A 13,389-nucleotide genomic window follows, 5' to 3' on the forward strand; every position below is an offset into this window, starting at 1 on the left:
TGAACTTTGATCCTCCTGCCCGAGCTTCCCAGGGGCTGGGGTTGCAGGCATGCACCATCCCGCCTGGTTAGTAAGACTTTTGCAGCCCTGGAGCCCCTCCCCCACCCCCTAAGCTCCCTCCCGTAGTCCCAGATTTATTTTCTCAGCCGTGTTCTTAAATATCATTTATCTGCTTATTCTGTTTGTCTGCCCACCCCACTGTAAGTTCCACGAAGGCGAGGAGTTTTGTCTTTTTAATTCTCTGCTGTCTCCCCCGTAACTGGAACAGAGCCTGGCAATCACAGACTTTTCAAAATAAACATTCTACAAAATACATGATCATAAACACTGACGGGCGCAGAGTGCTGGGAATGCAGCAGGCCCTGGAAAGTGTCACACATCCATGCCTCCCTTCCATCATCGCCGTCACCTGAAGTGGACAAACCAAGGCTCAGAGAGAGAACGGCCAGTGCCCGCCTGTAGCCACACTATGTAAAGGCATCAGAGGTCCACTCCAGCCTCCCCAAGCAATCCAGGCCCAAGGGGCATTCAGCACGGTGGGAACTGTAGAGGCTGGAGGGACAATAGGAGATACCCTGGGGGATGAATTGCTTCTACCCAGTGCTGCTTGTCAGTCTGGACCCTGCCCCACTCCCTCAGGACTCAGCCTCCCGGGGCTGGTGCTGGTCAAGTGTGACCGGGGGAACCGGGCATCATTCTAGCTCCAGCCCCACTCTGTGGCTGTCACCAGTACAGCGATTCCGACGCACAGATGAGAAGCCTGCCTTGCTCTGTTGCCTCTAAGACTCAAAGCCATAAATCCCCCACCAGGTCCTCAGATGATGGGGCCCCCGGACCCTGTGTTTCCCTTGCAGTAATGCTACCAGCATCCGTGGGAAGGAAGGAAGCGGTGTCTTGCTTTTCTATTGAAACATACTCCACGTCTATAAAATTCACCACGCACAGTCCCCTCCGCACACACAGTCCCTTGCACACACAGTCCCTTGCACACCCTTGCACAGTTCCCACCATGCTGAATGCCCCTTGGGCCTGGATTGCTTGGGGAGCTAAAATTGCACCCTTGCACCTTGCTCTGTGGTGTTTGGCATGTGCATTTTTTAGTGTATTTGCTCAAGTTGTACTTGGTTCCTAACCACCACTACCTAACACCGGAGCATTTCGGCTGTCCCAACCACCACCCAAAGCCCACTATCAGTGACACCCTCACTCACCCTAGCCCACCCCTCAGGCTTGACGGTTACCAAGCCACTTTCTGTGGCCATAGACTAACCAGTTCTAGAGCTTCCCTGTCTTGGAATCCATGGTCTTTTATATGATTGATACTGCTTTTCTTTAACAAAATGTCTTCAAGGTTTGTCTGTGTCACAGCATGCATCAGTACTTCGTTTCCTGCTTTCCTGAGACAAGGCCACATGTAGCCCAGGTTGCCCTTGAACTCAATAATTATCTTAGGATAGCCTTGGGCTCTTGACCAGCCTCTCAAGGGCTGGAATTACAGGCATGCACCACCACTCCTAGTTAATAGTTTTTAAATAGGTAAATAATATTCGAGTCTATGGATATTTTACATCTTGTTCACCACTCATCGGGCGAGGGATACTCTAGCTTGTTACCAGTTTTCGCTTGGTTTTGTGTGGACCTGTATTTTCATTTCCTTAGATACAAACTTTGGGGATAGATTTGCTGGGTCAAATGGTAACTCTTACATCTGACATTTGGTACTTATTTGAAATAAGTACTTTCACATTCTCAAAGCCCTGTCTTAGCCATTTTAAATATCAGAAATCTGAGGCTCAGGAAGACTCAACCCCTCACAAAGGTGACCCAGCAAAGCTAAAATTCATACCCAGGCAGTCTGGCTCCAAGGAACCTTATTCTAGCCCACGGCTTGGCAAACTGCAATCACTGCCTTGCCAAATCTGACCTGTTACCTACTTTTTTTTTCTTTGTACAGCTTGAAACCTAAGAATGTTTTCTACATTTTTAAATCACTGGGGGAAATGGACTTAAAACAAGAATATCTTGTGACACATAAAAGTTCTATGAAAGCCAAATTCCACCATCCATTAAATAAAGCTTTATTGAACATAGCTTCGCTTGGCCCCTCCACACACACCGTCCCCTCCACACACACAATCCCTCCACACACACAGTCCCCTCTGCACACACAGTCCCTCCACATACAGTCCCCTCTACACACACAGTCCCCTCTACACACACAGTCCCCTCTACACACACAGTCCCTCCACACACACAGTCCCTCCACACACACAGTCCCTCCACACACACAGTCCCTCCACACACACACAGTCCCTCCACACACATAGTCCCCTCCACACACACACAGTCCCCTCCACACACACAGTCCCTCCACACACACACAGTCCCTCCACACACACACAGTCCCCTCCGCACACACACAGTCCCACCGCACACACAGTCCATGTTTGCTTTAACTAGAACTCTAGGGCAGGCAGCTGCTACAGGGCCATATGGCCTGCAGAGCCCCAAATACTTCCTGTCTGGCTCTTCAGAGGGAGGGGATGTGTACAGATCCCCTCTGCCACCTGGCTGCCTCTGTCTGCCACCCCAAGCTGAGAGTATGAGTGAGGGCATGCTGGAAGGAGGAGAGGGTGGCCGTGAGTATTTAGCTTCCTGGAGACAGTGTCTGAGACTAACTCATCAGATGCCAACCTCTACGTTCAGGTGTCTTAGTTGGGGCTCCTGTTGCTGTGCTAAAACACCGTGACCAAAAGCAACTTGGGGAAGAAGGGGTTTGCTCCAGCTCACAATTCTCAGGTCACACACAGTCCATCATCGAAGGAAGTTAGGGCATAAATCATTACTCCAAGAGGGAATAATCAGGGAACAATCGCAATCAAATCAAATCAAACCCAACTCCAAAAGTGTAAATAATTCAGTGTCCAATGTCTGGGCTTCACACACTATCCTCTGGGCACCAAAGGCAGCGGCACTTTTCCACATCTGCTATCCACAGTACACACAGCTTGTCTCCCAGGCTCAGCCAGCTCCATTCCACAACTCCTGTTGCCCTTGGCGATAATCCCGTGGCCCTGGCATCTCCAAAATGCTGGGGTTACCCCTGGAGCTGGGCTAAATCTTCACCAATAGCTTCTCCTGGACTCTCCTCAGGGACTCTAACTCTGCTCAATGGTGCCAAGCCTCAACTTTTCTCCATGGCCCCCTCAATCCTGGGGCTTTGATTGCCACGGTAGCTGTACCTTCGCTAGTGGCCTCTCTTCAGGGATTCCAGCCCTGCCACACAGTGCCAAGCCTCAGTGGCTCTCCATGACCCCTTCATATCTTCAAAAACAGTGCCACTTGGGAGACTCTTACCCAAGTTCAGCTACCAATACAAGTACCATCTTGGCCCCCACATATACATTCTCATATTCTCAGTCTTCCAGAGAAGGTGGAAACAGAAGCCACAGCCAGGAAGCCGGAGCTCCATCCATGCAACCCCCAACATTAGGTCTCACTGTGACATCAGCTATCACATCTGCCCCTGCCCTTCCAGCGGGAAGGAGGCAACTCCAGTGTGGGTGGAAGCTCGGATTCATCTCGGATTCAAGTCACTGGTCAGTGACTCGCTCTGTGACAGGGCCACTCCAGGCTCTTCTCTAGGTCTTAGTGATGTGTAAAAGAGGGCAATGGGCTTTGCTTTGGAAATTATGGGGCTCTGTGAACTGCTCGGCTGGGGTGGAGGAGGGCCGCGTCCCTGCGAGGACCAAGGCCCAGCAGGTGGATCCAGGAGCATGGCCAGAGGTCCCTGACCCCTGACCCCTGACGCCTGGCCTCCTAGTCACTTCACCCAAGAATAGAAATGATAGCTCCATCCTAAAAGAGGGCAGTGAAAGTGTGTCCCACCTGGACCCACGACACAGTGATTCTACCCCTGGGCTTCTCCCAGCCTCCAGTAAATGTTTAGCCTGTCCATAGCTGGAAAATTCCTTCTATTCACTCTGCGTATCCCCACCAGGGGCCATCTCATCCCCTCCCAGTTTCAATCACCAGGTGACCTAAGCCAGTGACCAAGGCCATCTTGTTTGCCTCTGACAATGGCAGCCAGTGGCTCCTGCCTTTCTGCAGGGGGGAGTCTCCCAGGCCCTGCAAGCCCAGCTGTGTCACACTGCCTGCTTCTAAGGCCCTCCTTAAGCCATGCCTCCCGCCACCCTGGCCTGGCCTCCTCTCCCTAGCCTCCATACTGCCAGCCAGCCTCTGCTCAAAACTCCACTAAGGCCAGGGTGCCCTTGCACCAGCCCCCTGACCAGGACCTGCCCTGCCAATCCAGCCTGCCCTCTGTCCCATCTGGTTCATTCCTCCTGACCTTGGTAGTCTCCAGAGAGCCTCCCCTGAACCCTGGTTCAGTTGGAGGTCTCTCGGGCCTACTGTAGCCTACAGGTCCTGGACTCTTTCCTGGACCATTCTGTTATGTACTCACTGCTGACATGTGCACCTGCCCCATAACCCTAGGGACCAGCACAGAGCAGTGAGAAGAGAATGTTCCAGAAGCTTGCTGGACAGAGGAGAATCCAGTTCTCCTCACGGAGTTGTGCCTCAGACACTGGGCAGCGGACACATAGGTCAGCTCTCACAGACAAGGTTCTTCCCCTGTCCCCAGCCTGTCCCCACCCTCCCCTTCCAGCCATGCTAATGGCACCATTCAGCAGCAATGATTTCTTCGAGCCACCTCCTAAGACTGCTCATACCAACCAATTACCATAGAAATCCCCTGCCAAGAGCCTCTGCCAGCTCCGGGACAAGAGAGGTCTCTCCCCAGCCCAAAGTCCTGTGTTCTGCCTGGAACACGGCTCTGAACTTCTCCAGCCTCCTGGCCTCACAGGGAATGTCCATGCCTCCATGGAGAAAGTGCCTGCTATGGGTCCCTGGCAAGACGATGGGTATGTGTGCCCACCTCCAAGGTCCTCTTGCCACCCTAACCTCCTGGAATGTGCCTGACAAGTGTCCCCACTGCTCCTCCCGTCTATGACCGGCAGCTGCCAAGCCAACCAGATCTCAGACCACGATGCTCAGTCTCCTGTCCGAGGTGTGAGGGCCTGAGTCTTAGTGTGGTCTCCCTCAGGAGACTTGCTATGTGACTTTGCAAGTCCTTCTCTCAGACACTTTACTTTACTTTTCATTACTTTACCGTATGTCACAGAATTGGGGCGAGGTGAACTAGCACAGGAAAGAGCTCATGTCTGCTGCAGTAAAAAGCAACGGGGTGACAGCCCAGTTGGTAAGGTGTTTGCCCTGGAAGCATGAGGACCTGAGTTTGATCCCCAGAACCCACATTAAAAAGCTGGGCATAGGAGCCAGTGAGATGGCTCAGGGGGTAAAGGTGGGTGTCACTGCGCCTGATGACCCGAGTTGGACCCCCAGAACAAACCCACATGGTAGAAGGAGAGAACTGGCTCCCACAAGTCTGACACACACACACACACACACACACACACACACACACACACACACACAAATAAATAAAACCAGACAGGGTTGCATGTACTTACAATCCCAAGTCTGGGGAGGTGGAAACATGCAGAACCCTGTGCTCGACGGCCAGCGAGCCTAGCCTAATTGATGAGTTGCTGGCCAAGGGAGAAACCCTGTCTCAGAAACAGGGAGTCGGTACCTAAAAAAGGACACACGCCCAAGGGAGTAAAACATGGGTGCTTGATTGACAAACAAATCTTGAAAATGCTTCCGTAGATAGAGGAAGCTAGTTAAAATAGGCTGCTTATTAAGTGACTCTATTTATAAGGACTGCCCAGGCAAACAGACAATGATTAATGAATAATCCCAGGGCCAGGAGCGTTAGAGAAGGACGGAGCACCTGACGTGGGTCCGGAGCTGCTTCTGGAAGTGATGAAATGTTCTAGAATTAGTGGCAATGTTTATGTGACTGTGAATATACTAAAACCCACTGAATTGTGCTCTTTAAACAGGCAAGTTGTAGCCAGGTGTAGTGGCATACACCTTTCATCCCAGCTCTTGAGAGGCAGACACAGGAGGATCTCTCTGAGTTCAAAGCTGCCCTGGTCTACAGAGTGAGTTTCCAGGGCAGTCAGGGATACACAGTGACACCCTGTCTCAAAAAAACAAAAAGGAAAAGAAAGCAAGTTATTGCAGCCAGGTGCAGTGGGTGGCACACATCTGTAATTATATCATTTGGGAGACTGAGGCAGGAAGGTCTACAAATTTCCAGGCAAAAATAAAACAAGGCATTCTTAGTGCCTTTTTAAAACACCAGCACTTGGGAGCCCAAGGCAAGTAAATCTCTTGTTAGTTTCAGGCTACCCTGCTCTACATATCAAATTCTAAGCCAGGCAGATTCATGGTGAGACCCGGTGTCAAACAATAAAACAAACCAACAACCCAATAGCAATGAAATAGACAAATTGTATCTTATATAATAAAACAGTTTCCTCTTTATTTGCCCAGCTCTGAAGGCCAATGTAACAGAAGGGACAGGGGCCTTGGGCTCTTGCTATACCTGGACCCCTCCATCCCTACCCAGGCTGGGGTCTCCAAGGCACTCCAGTTCTGAGAGCTGGCCTGTCTCCTTCAAGGAGCTCTTCCACTAAACTGAACCTGAATCAAGTCTATGGTTTGCAAGCCAAACCTTTTACTAGGACAAGGTGTTCACTGTGGCCCCAGCTCTCAACAGGTGTTAGACTGAGCCAATGTGCTGCAGGAACAGCAGGACATTGTACAAGGTAACTGCTGTTAGTCACAGCATCTACAGTCCATCATGCCTGATGCATGGTATGGTGGGCTCCACGGGGGTGAGGATTAGTGGGTATGTGGGAGCATCCTGGGCATAAGGGGCCTGGTATGTCTTGTGGTGGGCACCTCAGAGATCATCCCTGCTAGGTGGTGTTATGGGCACCATGAGGGTAAGAGCTTCCTGAGTGCCGTATTTAGTGCTACTTAAAGAACCTCCAGATAGCCTCCTATCAAGTGGAGACCATGTCTACAAACTGTGCCTGGGGGAAGTGGGTAAACTATGATGCACCACACAATGGAATATTATTTAACAATAAAAAGAAATCAGCAACCTGGGCGTGGTAGCAGAGGCCTGTAATCCCAGCAATGGAAAACTGCACAGTGAAACTGTGTCCGAGAAAGAACTAGCAAAGAACTTTCTGTCCACGGAAAGACAAGGGGAAACTTGGAAGCACAGTGGTGGATGACAGCAGGGCCTCTTTTAAATATTCTACAACAGGCAAAAAATAGAGACAACACAAAGATCAGTGCTTGCCTGGGGCTCAGGGGGAGGGAAAACCAGGTGGAACACAGGGAGGTCAGGGCAGCCACACTATTCTGTATGACCCAGTAATGCCCCACTCGTCATACCCCAGAGGTCTGGCCATGCAAGCCCTCACTCTAGTCAATAACCACGTATTGATACTCATTCATCAACTGTCCCAAAGGTACCATAGTAATGCAGAATGTAAAACACAGGGAGAGCGTGAGGAGAGGGGAGCAGAGAAAGAGCGTGCTGGGAACTAATCAACCTCTCTGAAGGCTAAAATGGATATTTAAAAGTCTATTACACACACACACACAGAGACAGAGACAGAGAGACAGAGAGAGAGAGAGAGATTCAATAAAGCCACACAGATAACTTCAGGGGAGTCTGTCTAAAACCAGGGTGCTAAATAATGTCCAGGCTACCTCTGCAGTAGCCCCCAGGGTGTGCCAGTCCTCAGTCTAATCCTGTATACCTCTCTATCACCACGGGAGCCAGCAGCTTGTGCCTCCCAGGGCACGGCACTGTGTTTTGGTTGGCTTCAGGGACACCCAGGCCAGAAACTGGAAGAGGAAACCCCTGAGGCTGCCAGGGCTGGGTGTGGGCCTGGCCTTTCCATGGTCTGCCAGGCCCCACGGAAGGAAGGACACACTGGGAAATATCTTCTTCTTGGCCTTGGCTACACCTTCTGAGTGTGGCTCAAACCCAGCCAAGTCCAGCAATGGTGGTCTGAGGTTAAGCTCGGCCACCACAGGCCACCTCCATCTTCTGGGTGACCACATCTCTTATCTTCTCTCAGACACTCTCCGGGGACTTCTTCAGCGCTCAACTCCTCACCTTTTAGTCACCAGCTCTTTCTTTATCCCCAGGGCAAAGCAGAGATGTGGCTGCTCAGGGAGGACAGGACATCCCACAGTCCTTCCTGCTGATGGCAGAAGAGACCCTCTGTTCCCCGGGCTAGGCTCGAACACGAAGAACCACTTGACTCTGGAGGTTCTCACTCCCAGAGGTTGTGACAAGCCCATGGGAACAGAGAAATGTGAGGCTAACCAATCCCTACCTCTACCTGTTGGTGGAGCCACCTCAGAGGCCCTAGGTTCCTATGGCTTCTCCAGATGGCTTGCATAGAGAGCAGTAGGCTGTCACCATCTTCCTGTGTGACATCTTCTTGGGTGACGTGCTTCATCTCTTTGGATCTCAGAGAAAGCCCTAGGTTCTGGTGAATCAATAATGAAGTAGCTAGACCTAGGGCGGGGAGGAAATCCAAGTCCCTAGGCAGTGGCAGGAGAAGAGACAGGCAGAAGGAAGCCCAGGAGGCCTCCCAGGTAGGCCCCACCCCATCACACCTGCTCTCTGTTTGGGGAAAAGTAACTCAGTGGGGGAGGGCTTCGAGCCAGAGCCCTCAAAGAATTAATCATGCCATAATTAGGCTCATTATGAATCTTCTGCATGGTAATGCCAGGCCCTCCTGTTTACCCAACTCTTCTGTCACAGGAGACTGCTGCTCTTCTGGGAAAGAACTGGAGGCCAAGGAAGGTCAGGTCTTCCCATAGTTGTGAGCCCCCAGGCCAAGGAAGGCCAGGTCTCCAGGACATGTGCACCCCAGGCGATCCAGTTTTCCCATTGCAGAGGCATTCTCTCCTGCCCGTCTCCAGCTTTCTCCTGGCCTGTCCTACCCTCAGGCTCTGAGCTCTGTCACTGGTATTTTAGAGGCTTCCACTGGGGTCAGACGTGACTTAGTGGGAGCTCCATCTGGAAGCAGTACGGCCCTTCCTGCCCTCAAGGAGATGACCTCAGTGTGGCAAAGGCAACCTCTCTCACAAATGCAGGCACGGTGCTTTACAGTTTACAAAGAGCTTCCACATGCATCATCCTGGTGAGGTGTCACACGGATTCCCAGGTAATTACCAAGATCTTCATTTCATGGACATCATCAATGAGAGAAGCGGGATGAGATTCCCAGGGCCTCAGATGCTGGGAATCACACTTTCTGAGCCTTGCCTTGGCGGTGGGCTGAGGACCAGGTGTCTGCAGAACCTTCTCCCTCAGGCAGGGGCTTGGGCAATAAACCCATGTGTTTGGGGGTACAGTCAAGGCCATGATTTTGACAGGTTCAAGTGCCTGCTTAGAAGCCTTTGGTTCTCCTGGGACCCAAAGACTGAGGATCCCACCTTCTAGGTCAGTGGTTCTCAACCTGTGGGTTGCGACCCCTTTGACAAACCTCTATCTCCAAAATTATTTACATTACAATTCATAACAGTAGCAAAATCACAGTTTCAAAGTAGCAACAAAATAATCTTATGGTTGGGGGTCACCACAGCATGAGGAACTGTATTAAAGGGTCACAGCATTAGGAAGGTCGAGAACCACCGTCCTAAGTCAAAGCTATAAGCGCAGGACTGAAGAGTCACCTCAAATGGCCATCCCTGCCAGGCACAGTGGCACATGCCTTTAATCCCAGCCATTGGGAGGCAGACACAGAGCCAGGCAGAGCTCTGTGAGTTCATAGCTAGCCTGGTCTACATAGCGAGTTCTAGGCCAGCCAGTGCTACCAAGAGAGACCCTGTCTCAATAAAAGAATGGCTAGTCCTACCAGAGAGCAGAGCTTTGCTTCACAAAACCTTAGACTTCAGGCCCCATATTTCCAAACCAACTTCAACATAAGCTCACCCTGCGGGGCACATTCCCAGCATTCAGCAGGCTGGGACAGGAGGAACCTGAGTTTAAGGCCAGCCTTTACTACGAAACAAGACCCTGTCTCAAAATAAATGAATAAAAAAAATACATGTTTTAAAAATCCTTTCCCTCAAGATGCCCACAACTATAGAATTCTAGAGCAAGCTGAGTAGGATTTCAGGACTAGGAAGTCACAAAATATCAGTCCCAAGTAAGTTGCAAGGACACTTTTTCTGGCCTCTCTCCATGCAGATGGTCCTGTGCAGCACCTAGTTGCTATGCTGGGTTCCTTAGACAGGCTCCTAGGGCACTCCTGCCTGTCTGGAAGCTTAGGCAGCCCCTCAGAGCCATCAAGACTTCAGGAAGATTGTCCTGGGAGGAGTTCCTGGCCCTGCCATGGCTCCCCTCACTCCCGAGCACTGTCCGGTTCTCCCTGGAATAACCCAGAGACCTTTGGCTGAGTCTAGAGGGCCAGCCCGGGGGAGCCTCGCATGGGGCTGACTCACCACCTTCTCTCAGGTGGATGTCCGGGGCTTTGATGAACAGCCTAGCGATTCAAAGGGTTCAGCGAGCTTTCTCTCCTGCCCTCTGGGACCCTGAGAAAGGGGGCCACTGGCGTCAGGTTGGGTGGGGAAGAAGGAAGCTGGGTCTGGCAGAGACTTGACACCTTGAAAATTCTCTCTGCCCCGTTTCTGTCCCTTGAAGGAATGGGGAGCAATGATTTATTTACTTATGTAAACCAGCAGAGTTCTTATCCAAACAAGCTTCTCCAGTCAGGCCCAGGATGGAGAGAGAAGCAAGGCCCTCCCACCTAAGGACACCTCCTCTGGTTCAAGTCTGCCCCTCCAGCCTCCATCCCCTCCTCCTGCACCAGGCTCCAAAGACCAGTCTGGCTGACAGCTTCAACATCTGTGCCCCGCCTCTCCCCGCAACTCCCATCCACACTAACACATGGACCTGTGCAAGCCTGGGCTGAGCCAGCCTGTCCCCAAGTCATCGCCTCGGCCCTTTGGGCTCCCATGGACCAGCCAAGGCCTTGAGAGCTATCAGTGACCTCAGTCCTTGGTCATCAGCTACTTCTACCCAGACTCCTGTCCCACGTGGCCAGCCTTGTCTGAAGCCCCAAGTATCTGCCACTTTGTACCCAGTGATCTGGACACAAGGCGCCACAGACTCAGACCTCTCCCTGACATCACACCCTGGGTTAGGCACCTGGGGGATGCCCACGTACTTGTCAGTGAGGAAAACCGGTTAAATGGGCAAAACAAGGAGAGAAAGAACCAATCAGAGCTTTTAAGATCCACGATCTCAGTACTCAGAAGCTGAGGCAGGAGGATAGAGTTCAAGGTCAGCCAGGGCTACACAACAAGATCCTGTCTCTAAATAAATAAACCAACCACACAACTACAGAGCTATTCCTGAGTCTAGGCTGAATTCTGCCTTTGAATAATAATTAGTTGTTTCCCAATTTATAGGAAAAAATTGTTGCTTTTTAAAAGAAAAAGACTCAGTTAAGCACATTTCTCCTACAATTTTTTCTTAAGCCTCTGACACAGGTTTACAAGCTTCTGTCCCAGGTCTGATGAAGGTGACCTGAGGCTGGGTGCAAGACCCCCCCATCACCCCCCACCCCCACCCACACACCCCGGTCATCACTGTCTTTCTCTTCCCACAGCATTGTGCAAAGAGAAGCAGTCTCTCTGCCTAGGCATGTCTCAGCACATGAGGCCTAGACCTGTCTTCACCTTGTTCAAAGGGCCACCGTGTTCTCTCTGGTGATTAGCGCCTTGATTGACTGTTGAGGAAGAAAGTCCTAGGAGTTGGGACCCACCTCAGGGCTCAGGGAAGTTCCATGGCACAGGCCTCCAGTCCCACCGTTTGCCATTCATTCCTTTGACCAGAAAGCATGGCCTTCTCTAGGCTCCCTGTTCAGATGAATCCTCCCTGAAACTGTGGGCCCATTAAAAGCCCCAAAGCGGAGCTCAAAGAAATAACTAATATGAGCTATAGAGAGGCTATGCACAGGGGCTGGAGACAAGCCTATATTGCTTGGGTTCGAAATCCAGATTTCTTATTTAGTTACCTGGGCACGTGACCTAATGACACTATGCTTCAGTTTCCTGATTTATAACATGGGATAATGGCATAAACCTCAAGGGCTGTTACAAGGATTAGGTGAGCCGCTACCACATTCGATGAGACTTGGAACTCAAACGCTATGCTAGGCAAGAGGCCCCTCTTCATGGTGCTACACTTTCCTCCTGCATAGAAGGGACAATTGTCCCTGTCCCTCTTGATTTTCTTCATAGACTGCAGAGTTCTTCCCCGAGAAGCCAGGGGGCTGTTCTCTGCAGCCCATTTCTACCTCCCCCGCCCCCACTTCCTTCCTTTCCTCTTTCTTTACCTGGAAGAAGGTCCGGTGGCTATGGGCTGCGCTCCAGGGGTGTCCTGTCCACGAAGATGGTGATGTCACTTCAATCGCAGAGCTGAGGAGACAAGGCGACAAGCTCACCGAGAGCCTTCATCTCCCTCCACCCAGCATCTTCCCTCCACACCTGGCTTGAATGAGCTCTGTCCTGGGACTTCCCACCCCGATGCTGCCCACCCCGTGCTGGGGGTGGGCCCACTGATGGGTAGTTCCCAGGAAGCCCCCAGTCCCTAGGGAAGCTACGAGGCTGGTGGCTGATCCAGGGACACATGGTCCCACTTCCATTCCTGCAGGACAAACCCAGAGAACCTGCTCCCTGAACACCCATGCCTCTAGCCAGGGCTTATGAGAACAGGCCCCAGGTACAGCCATCTGGGGCAGAGACCTTCCTGCTGCCAGGGAACCTGCTTCCTCAAGGAGAGGAGACCAGCTGTTCTTCCAAGGAAGCCGCCAGGGGAAGAAGGGGAGGGCCGGTGGGCCGGAGGTGGATCTGGGGCACCACAATTATGTGCCTGCTGCATTATGACTCATGCATGGCCTCCCCACAAGCCCCCACAGCCAGGAGGACACCCCCCACCCCAGGAGCTGTGATGAGAGACAGGAGACTGGCTACAGAGAAAGGGGCCTCCAGTCAGCCCTTTAGACCTCAGAGGACATTGCCACCTTGCCTATTCAGGGACGCCAAGCCTGGCAGGGCACACAGGGCAGCAATAGCCAGGCCTGGGCTCCTGTCAACTTGACAGCTCTCCTCAACCCACACAGGCGACCAGCTTCAGAGTGGGCAGACAGCGTTGGGCCCAGAAACAGCTTCCAGACACTGGACAGCCACCCTCCCCTGACTACCCTCCACCCCATCCCCACCCTCCTGCTCAACCCCTGCCTCTGCAGCTCTTCCGAGCCTCCTCACAATCCTCGGGATGTGATGCGTTTTTAGTTTACAAAGCACACGTATTGACATGGGCCTGCTAGTGCAGGCCTGTAACTCTAACTAGTCAGGAGACCAAGGAAGAAG

The 13,389-nt window shown here is 51.9% G+C and overlaps 1 protein-coding gene across 1 annotated transcript in view; it reads right to left on the minus strand.

The window, feature by feature from the left end:
- Positions 1-12,843, minus strand: part of Gdpd5 (glycerophosphodiester phosphodiesterase domain containing 5) — a 52,556-nt gene extending 39,713 nt beyond the window's left edge. The window contains exons 1-2 of the mRNA XM_059270682.1: positions 12,763-12,843; positions 12,354-12,435 (exon numbers count right to left, since the gene is read on the minus strand). The gene's annotated coding sequence lies outside the window, so the exon portion shown is untranslated. The remainder of the gene's footprint in view (positions 1-12,353; positions 12,436-12,762) is intronic.
- Positions 12,844-13,389: the final 546 nt, after the last annotated feature.

This window comes from Peromyscus eremicus, chromosome 1 (genome assembly GCF_949786415.1).
Source record: "Peromyscus eremicus chromosome 1, PerEre_H2_v1, whole genome shotgun sequence".
Taxonomy (NCBI): domain Eukaryota; kingdom Metazoa; phylum Chordata; class Mammalia; order Rodentia; family Cricetidae; genus Peromyscus; species Peromyscus eremicus.